Genomic DNA, 13,625 nt, shown 5'->3' with positions numbered 1-13,625 from the left:
CGCCGGCGCTGCTGTCAGATGGCTGTCGAGTGTCAATCTTTGGTGTCAATCGTCATGGCTCTGCCGAGACGCGTTTGAATACATAACGCATATCGTACCATTCGTAACAAATAACTATGTGGGAGCTCGATCCCGAATTATTAATTCAAGAAATCGAGTCCCGACCACTTTTACCGGAGTACGGAAATAAACTACTTAAAAAATGACGCGTGTTTTTATTACTACACTTCCACAAGGCAGGGACTGCAGGGAGTACGACTCACAAGTGATTTTTAAGCGTTCATATGAACACAAATATCAGAAACGGTAAAAAAGCTCCAACGTCGGGTTTTAACGCGACGCTTTTTAAGCTCTCGTGCGAATGGGGCCTAATTTAATATGTGTTCAAAACGCGAGTTTTAAATGTTATGCACCTCTTGCTAAACCATAGTGTTGTTTTGATTACACATGATTTTCTGTATCAGAAACTGTATGTGTGAACTGGGTCTAATGACAAGCAGATTAGATCCACGCAAAAGCAAACAAAAATGGTATTACTATGATAATCTAAATTATCAAATCTCATATAGTCTTATTTATATACTTATATATGAAGTTAGTATGAGATGTAGTTATTACTGTTAGTTGTACATACTTACCAAATATGCTACAAACCTATTAAACAAAAAATACCACTTCATTTTATTGTTATTTATTACAACCTTGGAAATATTGTTGCGTTCCAGAAGGTACATCATTTTTCTAGCAAGTGTTCACAAAGTTAAATATCTAGCATAATCTACCTCTATGACTATATAACATTTTTAGAATTTCCAGTTGCCTGTGGCCTGTTTTATTTACTAATTGCATTGATATGTAGTTCGAAGCGGTTAAAGTACCTAAAGATTACTCAGGTTTAGGTGATTTATCAACTATACATCTAACTTCCACTACCAACATATTTTTAGTTCTTATTTAGTTTTTAAAAAGCACTGTATAACACTATATTCTTCAGATATCTTCCTGTTTTTATAATTTCTGAATGTGTAATGATGTTTACTGGCCAAGTCACATCCAGAATACTGCACATTCGGCCACATCAGATGATGTGGCTGTGATCATACAGTTCCATAGCTGTTACTTAAGTTTCCAAGTTTCATCAGCTACTATCATTGTTGTTATACTCCTGAAAAAGAATAAGTTTATAGGTTATTTAGTTGTAAGTTTAATGCTACCTACGTTAAGCATTATACACATTCATACTTTATACATTAGTCACTAATCATATGGTATATTTACCTTGCATTTTGAAAAGGTATCGGGACATCATAAAGACATCGATGGACAGACATGGCAGGTTGTCTGATAGGATTAGGCCTTACAATAACACTCCATCATTATATTTGTGGGGTTGTTTTCTTGGAGGAACAAAAGTTTTACTATAAGGCGTTTAATTCGACCGAACTTTACACAGTGTAGTTATTTATTTTAATATTATTTTCTAAACGGGCACTCTTGTTTGACTGTTTGACACTCTTAGCGTACGTTCAAATACTTCTGTTTTTTCGTGTGTTTTAGGTAAGTAGTGATAAAACTACAATGATTAACTAAGCATTTAAACGATAATTTAAAGACGGAAATGCATTTGTAACATGATAAAACGGTAATAAACATCCGAATAAAAATATTTCGTTCAAATATTGTTGTTTTTAAGTTGACAGAAAATGTCACATCGAAAACGCACGTATTTTTCGATGACAGCTGTCACGTTTATTCGCGTAAACGGCGTAAAGTATTTACCTAGAATAATTCTGGCTCAGTTTTTGTTATATAGTTAGAAAGAGAACGTTATAGGTGTGAAGTTAGGCATGTATCGAAAACTCACGTTAAAACGTTTGTGACTCATGGTGCCAGTTGATTTTTTTAGTTTTTTACGTGACCGGTAGAGGCACTGTACAATTACTCCATACATTTTCCTTAACTTTCTCACTTTCGACTGTCATTTACGGAACTCATGGTAGCCGTACTGTTTTAATGTGAAATCCATTAGTGAGTGTTGCTAGTTAGTTGTTTGATGAGGGATTAATTAGATTTAAAACAATCAGAAATTAAAGCGACATGAATTTGGTGCGGGTAAAGTTGGATTTGGTTTCATTTGTAATATTTGGCAATTACCTAGGCTGACTTCGACAAGGGCAAAATGTCATGTTTCAAATGTTTGTAGGTATCGTGCTTTCTAATCTTTCTATCGTAGCGCCACAAACTATTTTGAATTTCGATTGAGGTATCAATCGATTTGTTTTTTTTTACTACATCCAATAAGTTAAGTTACTATACTAATACAGCTAATGTTTCTTTAAAGTTTTGATTTAATGTTTTACTTATTAAAGCTTTTTTCTTTTAGGTATATAAACATTTTAATCTGATAGTTGATTAGACCGAATATTTTGGTAAGTTTGTGGTTCAGTTCCGGACCAAAATATTACTGAAAACACCAAGAAGCCAACTACGTAAAATAGTAGGATTAATAACAGGACATAACACACTAAACAAACACCTACATATTATGGGTAAAACGGACAGCCCCATGTGCAGAGCGTGCATGGCAGAAGAAGAAACAACAAAACATATTCTCCTAGACTGTAAACAGGTAGAAGTATATAGGAGCAAATACCTAGGGAATCCATGCACACTAAAGGAAGCAACTAGCAACCTGAAGACCTTGCTAGGCTTCGTGGAGGAGCTGGGGTGGTTAGAGTAGCGCTACCTCGTTTCACGCAAAATAGGCACATTGGATGTCGAGTTGCGGAAAATGCCCAGCAAAACTAACTAACTAACTGATTAGACCGAAGGAAGGAAGGAGGAAGGATCCTGACTGAATTTTTAGTCATATCTTTGCATTTTTTTTCGAGAACGGTTTTTAGGATTCTATACCCAAAGGATAAAAACGGGACCCTATTACTAAAACTTCGCTGTCCGTCTGTCCATCTATCTATCACGAGGCTGTATCTCATGAACCGTGATAGCTAGACAATTGAAATTTTCACAGATGATGTATTTCTGTTGCCGGTATATCAACAAATGCTAAAAAGTACGGAACCCTCGGTGGGCGAGTCCGACTCGCACTTGGCCGGTTTTTCTACTCTATACAGCCCAACCGAGAATCCACGATTTTGACTTTTTGAATTCCATACTTAACCAAGTATCAACCAACAACCAAGATTTCTCAATCCCCAATGCATCAATTAAGTATGAATACCCCGTAATATGCACCGTATGCCACTCGCGTGACTCCGCCAACCCTCCCCTTGCACTCGCCCCGCCCCTAAATCTGAACAGAACTAGTTTATGAAATATTAAAAGGGAATAGCATTATAATGTTATTATCATGTCAGTATCAATTTGGGTAGTCTAAGTGGTAGCTAATGGAGATATATTTTGAAGGTTTGATTAGCCGATTTTGGGATAAAGGATTAACCGTGAATCATTCAAAACTGTTAACAATTATTATTTACCAAAACTTCGTCAGTTTTACAACATAATCCTTGATAACATTTAAAACTTTCGCGTTTTTAACACATATCACATTTACAATCGGGTCTATCGCGAATTTATTTTGTTACCTACCTTTATTTACCGACGTTTCGACACAGGTTTCACTGGTCGTGGTCGCGGCTAACTGACGTTCCAGCAAAATGTCAAAACAGAGATTTGTGTGACTACCCCATTAACCATGAAACGTCGGTAAATAAAGGTAACAAAATAAATTCGCGATAGACCCGATTGTAAATGTGATTTAATATGTGTTCAAAACGCGAAAGTTTTAAATGTTACGTTGTAAAACTGACGAAGTTTTGGTAAATAATAATTGTAAACAGTTTTGAATGATTCACGGTTAGTTTCAATAGACTTATATTGACCGTGATTACCTTTTGTATTGTTTATGAGCTCCCGATATTTCGGTGGGTGTCAAAGTTGTGTTGTGAGTTGTGTTGTGTGTGTTGTGTTCACGGTCTTATATCCCGGTCAATCATCGGTCAATATAAGTTTATTGAATAATTGTTGTCAATAAACAAAGCTCTATATACATAGAGGCTTCTGACGACCAAAGGGCTGGCCACAATTCGCACCGTTCATCTAGGAAATACGGCCAGCCTTCTGGGCACCTTGCCCGTTGACGGCGATCTGGGCCTTTTAACTTTTAAGTTTTTGTACTTAGTAAGTTTTATTATTTTTGTTTATTTTTCCGTTGTTAATGAATAAATAAATTTGTTATATTAATTTTAGCAAATAATAAATCTGTTGAAGTTGCAAAAAAAGTGAATAAACAGTTATTTTGGCGAAATTCATAAAAACGAAACACATCTTGAAGTAGTAATGTTAAGGTTTGAATAAAATGATAGATATAAATAGGTATCTACTTGTGCAATTTCATGTCATGCTTATAAATAATTCATTTAAATAAATACTAACTTAAATTTTACTAAGTAATTAATAATTCATTACTACCTACGTACCTATGTGTGTAAGTGCCTACTACATTCGAAATCTTCATCATATGCCATTGCGTATGTAACCCACATTTATATTTCAACTTTCAACTCACCTGAACCGAAATAGTTATTTACGATACAAGTGCGGAAAAGAAGAATTTCGAAACGAGTGGCGATAAATTAAAACACGACCGCAGGGAGTGTTTTAAATCGACACGAGTTGCGAATTACCTATTCGCACGTGTATCGTACAACGTTTTACAGTACATATGGTCCTTTAAACTTTCGACATATGCACGAAAGTGCTCTTTTACGCACTAGTGCGAGAAAGTAGCACCATATGTACTGTAAATAGATTTTCGCTCGCTTTAATATCTATTTTCAGACCACAGCTCTAAAATAAACATTTATTTAGTAAACTTCTTCGTTAGATTAATCCCAGCAATGTTAAATCTGGATAAAACCTCTTTCGTCGACCTATGTGTCGGCGAATTTCCTCTTCATTCCTATTTCATTGCCAAAAGGCCTTAAATCAATATAATTCACATAAACATACGATTTTTAGGTTAAGAGCGATATTGCGAAATGAACGAAATTATCGTTGGATCTCACCTGGCAAAAGCAAATTACGATCCCTTGACGAGAGATAATAAACCCTTTATTTTGCGAGGGCGGCGTCATTCCGAAATCAATCTTCATCCCTTTTAATAAGCCACCAAAACTTCGCTACTGTTATTTTCATCCCATTGTTTGCTTTGTCCATATTGTTCGTTGATTTCGTGATGATTCCGGGGTCTGTCAGATTTTTTAACAATTGGAAGCCTTTTCAATCGTGTTTGCGAGCACACAGACAGATAATTTATAATAGGAAAGCGTGAGCGAATGGTGTGTGTATTTCAAACAGATTTGAAACCATAGATGTTTTATAATTTTGTAGCTAGGTACTAAAAAAACTTATAGATAGTCAGGCGAACGACAAAGTGTGGGAATGTCATTTACAATGTCACTCTTTTACTTTGTTCTGTTCGTCGCAAAAAAGTTCGCGTGGAAAGTATCCACCGTTCTCTAATTATTGTATTAAAAGCAATATGTCTGTTCAAAATTATAATATGTTAAACAAAACTTGTGTCAGATACAACTAAACAGAAATCTATATATGTAAAACTAGATATCTGAGGGTGTCAGATGCTTTAAGTGCCAGTTGCACCATCCGCACTTGATAGACTGATCAACGTCACCCGGCGCGCCGCAGCGGTTTACTATGAAACTTTCCATACAATAAAATTTAGCGAACTCCTTAATGATGACTAACAGTTGGTGCAACCGACCCTAAGTGTGTTGTACTGTCCGCTATTAATATTGCTGCTGGTAACGTCTCTATTTTCTTTGTATAATATTTTTAGCAATAAAAACTAGGCCCATAGACATTTTGACATAAACAATTATGTGTCGTAAATGTCCATGCCATGTTTCATGTAATGTAAACGACGACTGGTCTGGCCTAGTGGGTCCATGCCCTGCCCTGCCTGTGAAGCCGATGGTCCTGGGTTCGAATCCCGGTAAGGGCATTTATTTGTGTGATGAGCACAGATATTTGTTCCCGAGTCATGGGTGTTTTCTATGTATTTAAGTATTTATATATTATATATATCGTTGTCTGAGTACCCATAACACAAGCCTCCTTGGGCTTACCGTGGGACTTGGTCAATCTGTGTAAGAATGTCCTATAATATTTATTTATAAAAAAAAAAAAAAATTAAGCATGTTTTAAAAATGAGAGCATTAATTCGAGGTATGCTTTTAGGTAAATTATCGTACTGTTGTATTTTGCAGTATTACCGAGTTTTAAGAACTCTTTCATATTAATGTGTTAAAATAGGTCATGAAATCACAATTATTCATTTGCCCGAATATAAACATGTGGACAGGAAAAGAAAAGGTGAAACACGGCTCGTATGAGTTCACTCCACATTTTGCCACCTCAAAATTGGGCCACGTTTTTCTGTTGTCTGTTGTTTGTGTCGCGAAATGAATATTGTCTAATCCCACAAACACGTTGATAAAGTGAAGTGATCCAATTTGTGGATGTGGGACGCGCCCTACATTAGATGTTTTGCTTCGACCAAGGTTTATGATTTAACGAAAGAACCTCCTTTTTTTGAAGTCGGTTAAAAACATTGCTGATTGCAATTTGTAGATTTTTAGGGTTCCGCACCCAAAGGGTAAAAACGGGACCCTATTACTAAGACTCCGCTGTCCGTCTGCCCGTATGTCCGTCTGTCCGTCTGTCTGTCTCATGAACCGTGATAGCTAGACAGTTGAAATTTTCACAGATGATGTATTTCTATTGCCGCTATAACAACAAATACTAAAAACAGAATAAAATAAATATTTAAGTGGGGCTCCCATACAACAAACATGATTTTTATGCAGTTTTTTGCATAATGGTGCGGAACCCTTCGTGCGCGAGTCCGACTCGCACTTGGCCGGTTTTTTTTATCTCTTAAGTTATAATTAAGGTGCGTAAGTTTCTATATTTGCTATATTTCGAGAACATAGTCAATGTCTTGGTGACTTGGTGAGCGAAGGTTCACTTTGCCGCGTTGGGCGCGCGAAGTACATATATAACCACTACTATAATACTTTAAACTCCCGTTTTGTATACAGATTTATTAATACGCGATACGCGATATTATTTCACTATTTTTACCTTAACTGACTCACGTTTCGAGCTGAAACGTCAGATAAGGTAAAAATAATCAAATCATATTGCGTTAGACCAGTTTCCATTACAAAATATAACCACAATAAAAAAAAAAACAGAATTGTTTATGACGTAAGTTGTCTAAAAGGCCGATACATTTGTAAGTTTAACTTACGTAAGTAGGGACAACGCTATTTGTTAGAATGAGATAAAGATATTCATCTCTCATTTTGTAGTATAGCTAGGCCAGGATTACACTTGTAAGTTTTACTTACGTAAGTAGGGACACAGCTATACTACAGAATGAGATATGAATATCGTTATCTCATTCTAGCAAATAGCTTTGTCCCTACTTACGTAAGTAAAACTTACAAGTGTAATCCTGGCCTAAGTGTATCTTGGGCTTAATCTAAGGGGATAGAGCCACCCAGTAAGCAAAAACATGCCTGTGCTGGGTGGCGCCGCTCTTCCTTTAAGTTATGTAACTACATAATTGTATACTAGTATTAGCTGTGTGAGCTGTAGACCTCGCGAACCCCCATGGCTTCGACATTATAAAAAAATTCCGAAAACTGAATCAACAAAAAAAAACAATTTAATTTACAGTACATATGGTGCTACTTTCTCGCACTAGTGCGTAAAAGAGCACTTTTCGTGCATATGTCTAAAAGTTTAAAGGGCCATATGTACTGTAAAACGTTGTACGACACACGTGCGAATAGGTAATTCGTAACTCGTGTCGATTTAAAACACTCCCTGCGGTCGTGTTTTAATTTATCGCGACTCGTTTCGAATTTCCTCTTTTCCGCACTTGTATCGTAAATAACTATTTTGAACCATCGCTCACACCGTTAACTGTACATCGGTGGCATTTTGTAATAAGTTATAAGTTACGAGTGTTGCTGTTTGAACCTACTCACAAAATTTTCCGAGAATCGGTTGAGAAATGCGACCTGTAGACGAGAACACCCGGACATACTCGTACAGACGAAAGCATTTTTGCCCAATCTGAAACGGAGACCTTCGCTGTTTTTAGGGTTCCATACCCTATTACTAAGACGCCGCTGTCCGTCTGTCCGTCTGTCCGTCTGTCCGTCTGTCCGTCTGTCCGTCTGTCCGTCTGTCCGTCTGTCCGTCTGTCCGTCTGTCCGTCTGTCCGTCTGTCCGTCTGTCCGTCTGTCCGTCTGTCCGTCTGTCTGTCTGTCACCAGGCTGTATCTCATTAACCGTGATAGCTATACAGTTGAAATTTTCACAGATGAAGCATTTCTGTTGTCGCTTGGCCGTTTTTTTAATTTAAATCAAGTTACATTTCAAAATAGCCAAATTATTAATGATTTAAATTCTGTTTTTCTTGCTCTCAACTCTTAGATATCTTAATTGTATATAAGCTTGTGTACATGTTGCATGTTGTAAGAGATTTAAGATGAAGGTGTATATTTTGCATGCTGCTGCAATTCAGCTAAATGCTTTTTTTATAATGTTTAAGACCTTATGTTAACCACATTTAGCGCAAATAAAGAGCTTATACTTACTTACTTACTTTATTTTCTTTATTTATTCAGATATGTAAATACAATATATAAACTTAATTACAAAAGTATCGTTAAATCAGGAAGGTTTGTTTCGATACTCCAACGACTCGATGTTACTGACAGTTAACTGATCTCCTCCTCTCCTTCCTGCCCTTATCCCACGTTATGTGGGGTCGGCACAACATGTTTTTCTCTTCCATTCTCCTCTATCTTTCGTCACCTCAGCACTCACTCCTTTCTTTCTCATATCCTCCCACTGACAGTTAACTGATATGACTCCAATATCATTCTAATATCGGTTTGATATCAATTCAGTGCTCGTTCAAATTGGCGAAACATGTCGCTCGAGTGTCTAAAACACGTGAGTTAAACCGTTAATTAAGTTTAATGAGAATATTGTCTAATACAAGGTGATCCAATTTGTAAATGTAGGACGCGCCCTACATTTTGATGTTTAGCTTCGACCAGGTTCAGATTATAGGGAACGGGACCTTGCTGAATGCACTGCAGATTTAATTCAATAGAAAATTGAATTAAATTGCACTGAGAAAACTATTTTAGGTAGGTAGGTAGATCATATTTAAGGTATAAATAGTTAAGTACAACAAAAATTACAATTTTTTGGTCGAAATCGAAGTTACACTTACATAATTATACACTTAGGTATATATACAATACACTATTATTTCTCCTAAAATTTATAAGAACTTCTTTAAGCTAGGTATATATTTTCGTATTGAAGTTTGATACCTAATGAGTTTAACAAAAAAGTAATTATTACAAGGTTTTTGTCTAAAACTTGTGTTTTTAATAACTGCATTTTTTATTAATAAAGAGTTACTTATTGATAAAATTGCAAATAAAATTGAATAGATAGGAATACCAAAACAGATAACTGATTTAAAAGCGATGATCGTGTGATAATCTCTACAAAACTTACATACATTAACCTAAAACTAATTCTTTGCACTAACAAAACCTTTTTACACCCTCAATAACTTATCTATAACACTCAATGGTCACTTAACTAAAATTAAATTAAATTTTATCCTAACATCCTCCAAAAAGCAACGGAAATGACTTTAAACCATGAAAGCCCACCTGCCGAACTGAAGTGGACAATGGTTTCATACAAAGAGATGACTTTTAAATACGTTCTTTTTTCAAATAACTTTTTTTTTGTTTCTATGGTGCCAGCGCGTCTGACTACAGGATCCACTTGTGCCCATTGATAAAATTCTACGTTCATTCATAGTTTATCTACGGTATGAATGACTGCTATTGTAAAGTTGTACATGTAGTGTTTTCGAAAATGGTTTTTAGTGACTTAATGTTAGAGTTTATTTTTTATTGTAGCCGGAATTGCAAAGGTTCTTAAGGTAATATTGTGTGATAGAAATATGCGATTTATGTAGGTTGTATACATCAATAATAGAATGAAGTCTTAAAATAATTGTGTTAAATAGGAAATAACAAGCTTAGAGAGGCTTTGGAGAATTTGTATCCTGATTTTGCCTGTAATGCAATTTCTAACAGTTTGGCAGTATTATATAATCTGTGGTTTGGCTTAGCGTTGATTTTGGGTTGAAGTTAAAAAGCTATAGGGTGAGTTTGTTATTGGTTGTGGCTTGGGGTAGGCTATGTTAGAATTAGGTATAGTTAGTATTGATTGAAATGAGAACTAACTTGTCATTGTCATTTTAAATGCAAAACTATCGTGAACACTTTAAACCAACGGCTAAGGAATGGAATGCGCTCCCGCCATCTGTATTCCCTGATCAATATGACCTCGGTCTCTTTAAAACAAGAGTGAATAGGCTGTTGCTGAACCGGTGAGCTCCATCTTAGGCCCTGTCTTCACTTTCCATCAGGTGTGACTAGGGCCAATCGCCGATCAGTTTATAATAAAACCAAAAAAAAAAAACCCCAACGTTCTTCAAAAATGATTGTGTCGATGTCGGTTCAAAATCTAGTACAAAGTTTTAACATTTAATATTTTAACAAATTATGTGACCACGTGCTACGCGGACTTAATTACTAATTTTGATATGCATCGACTTGTCTTCCAGTAATAGAGATCACTTAATCAATAATTACAGTTATACCCCTAAACTTAGCAAACCTTTGTTAATTTTCTCCCTTTCTGACAAGCTGGCTTGTCGCCAATAGTTATAGCACCTATTATATAAATGTTAATCTGAGGCGCGCCATCTTTCATCGGCTACTGAAAATACCTTCATAAGTCTGCTATAATTATGCCGCAATTATTTCCCTACCTTTATCAGCAAACGAAGATCTTTGACCTCTGTCCTCGAATCAATTACTCTATTGACTCAAACTCACGCGTCTGCCGCCGACGGCTTCCCACGCACTCCCGAAATCCGCTGTTTGCCTAACAACCATCATCCATCTAAAATCAAATAACGTAATTATTTGCTAAAAGCATTTATTATCTATGGAGGGACGCGCTGCCGCGTGGCCGCCATATTATCTAACTTTACTATTTTGCTGTCCCAAAAATAACATAACAACCCTATTGTTAATACAACAAGGATTAAAATCATTTGATATCTGTTTTAGCAGCAGCAAAGTTAAGTTTGTTTAGGCTCATATCGCCACGCGTTCTTTTCATTGGTATCTATTTGAATTTGGAATCCGTTCGAATGCTGAATTTGTTTTTCATCAGCCAGTTCTTCTTTACGACTGAGCTGTCATTAAGTGTGTTTCCTATTATCATTGCGATATTTGTTGAAGGATTTTCGGTCAGAGTTCGAGAGGGGTGGGAAACGGTTTGTTGATTTATTTTTGTATTGCTAACAAGCCAATTAAATGGGGCTTTAAGAATATGTTATTGTTTATTATATCTGGAGTACTCTGGGTCCCATTTCAGATTTCAACAACTTTTTACAGTTTTGATACGACCTTCACGATTGTCTTGATGACTGCGTGATCGATCTTGAAGGTTGTATTAAAATAAGATTAAAACCATTAAAAGTTATTTAAGTCGGGCTCCTGTGATATTTTCGCTACAAAGAGTATAGGAGTGATTAATATAAAATCAATACGTCACTTATACTTAAATCTTCATGCTTTGAAGTTTTTGCACAAGTAAATAAAAAGCTCCTACAATAAGTTCATCTGCCTATAAACAATAACTAATTACCTTTCTACAAAAACATAAGTATCTACATTTGAGCCTAAGGCCTTGGCAGAATAACAGCGTTGGAATTTGCCTCGCTTACAAATTGCAACAATATGCTGAGACAGGGCCTCTTCCCTGCTGCACACTGCTGGACCCGTGTGTAATTTTTATGTTTTTAATGTGTAAATAATTTAATTTTTGTTTTTGTTTTTGCTATTATTTTTATATTCCCTTTTTTGAACATCTTTTTTCTTTCATTGTATCGTCCTGTGTATGTGTGCTTTATGGAATAAATGTCTTTCTTCTACTTCTTCAATTAAAATTAAAACGAAAATACATCGAACTCAAAACAAAAAAAAAAGAATGAGAAATTTACTCTGTAATAATAAAATCCTTGTGAGTGTATTACACAAATAAAGTTACCTTTCTAGTCGAGTGCGTTTGAAGACTACATTTAGATCTTCACCCTAGAAAGTTCCATGAATAAAAGCTTTGCTCCTGATTTTATTCCTCCACGAACGAATTTGTGTCTTTAAATCTTAATACATATTTACAACTTCATTACTATCGCTTGACGAGTCTCAAAACCTGAAGTATGTAATTTAAATAAAGTTCCATTTATATTTTAGTAAATGCAACGTCAGCTATAACGAACGCTACTACCATTAAGTGCTTGTTACAGTAATTATTTAATTCAACTACAATGCCAATTTCACTACCATCAATAAAACAAAAATCAAGGAAACCTCAACTTTATTCACTTTGAATAAAGACGTCGAAATCAAAGAGCGACAGAATACAAAGGCGTGTGTCCAATAAATCCAGCATCATGCTGACAACCGTGTGTTTTGTCACTGTTAATAGGTTACGGCTCTCCAAACTTATGTCACCCATCAAGATTATCATCATCATTTGAATTTCTACTATAAATTTCAAGCTTTAGAGTTCATTTTCCATTACCACCGCTTTTGTTTCTTCCAACCTTTTCTTTATTAGCAGCTTCTGGATTATCTGAACCCATTGTTTCATTTTCATCCTTAACAAGTTGTCTTAGAGTTGATTCTTCATTGAATGTTGCCTAGGCACTTACGTCTGTTCTAGTTAATGTTGCTGTATCCAGATGGGAATCGGAGTACAATGCAATATCATTTGGCGGCGTAACGAAAGGAACGGGTTTGATGCTTGATAAATAGGGATTTGAGTTTGTTTCGTGTTTGCAAAAGTTTTGATCAGATTCGATACGGCGATGGTGATTTTATTTTGATAGTTTTATGCGCATGGTATAAACATAAATAGTGTTTTTATTGTTATTTTATTTTAATTTTGATAGAAGCAAAAACATGAAAAGAAGTCTACTACAATTAAATATGCAGATGTTATACGTGCCTGATTGGACTTATTTATTTCAAGTTATTTTAGTAACTCTTTATAAACCGTGAAAACAAGATAAAATATATGCCATATAATAAATAAAGAGACCCAGCCCTCCGGTAGCCGAAGTAGCAAAAAGTGAACATTTCAAAGAGGATATATAAAAAGTTATTAAATTTGTAAATATAGCGATTACTTATATAACATTTCCTAATGGAAGTTTGGGATCGACTTGTCCCAAAGAAGCGCGAAATAATAGAAATTATTCTTATTATCAGCATATTTTTACACGTTTTTTGCAAAAGCTAATACCAACAAGATTATCATCATCATGTGAATTTCTATCATCCCTTACAAGCTTTAGAATTTATTTTCCTTCGCCACGGCTTTTAATTCTTCCGT

This window comes from Cydia strobilella, chromosome 10 (assembly GCF_947568885.1).
Source record: "Cydia strobilella chromosome 10, ilCydStro3.1, whole genome shotgun sequence".
Taxonomy (NCBI): domain Eukaryota; kingdom Metazoa; phylum Arthropoda; class Insecta; order Lepidoptera; family Tortricidae; genus Cydia; species Cydia strobilella.
Note: the sequence above shows the minus strand (reverse complement) of the source record.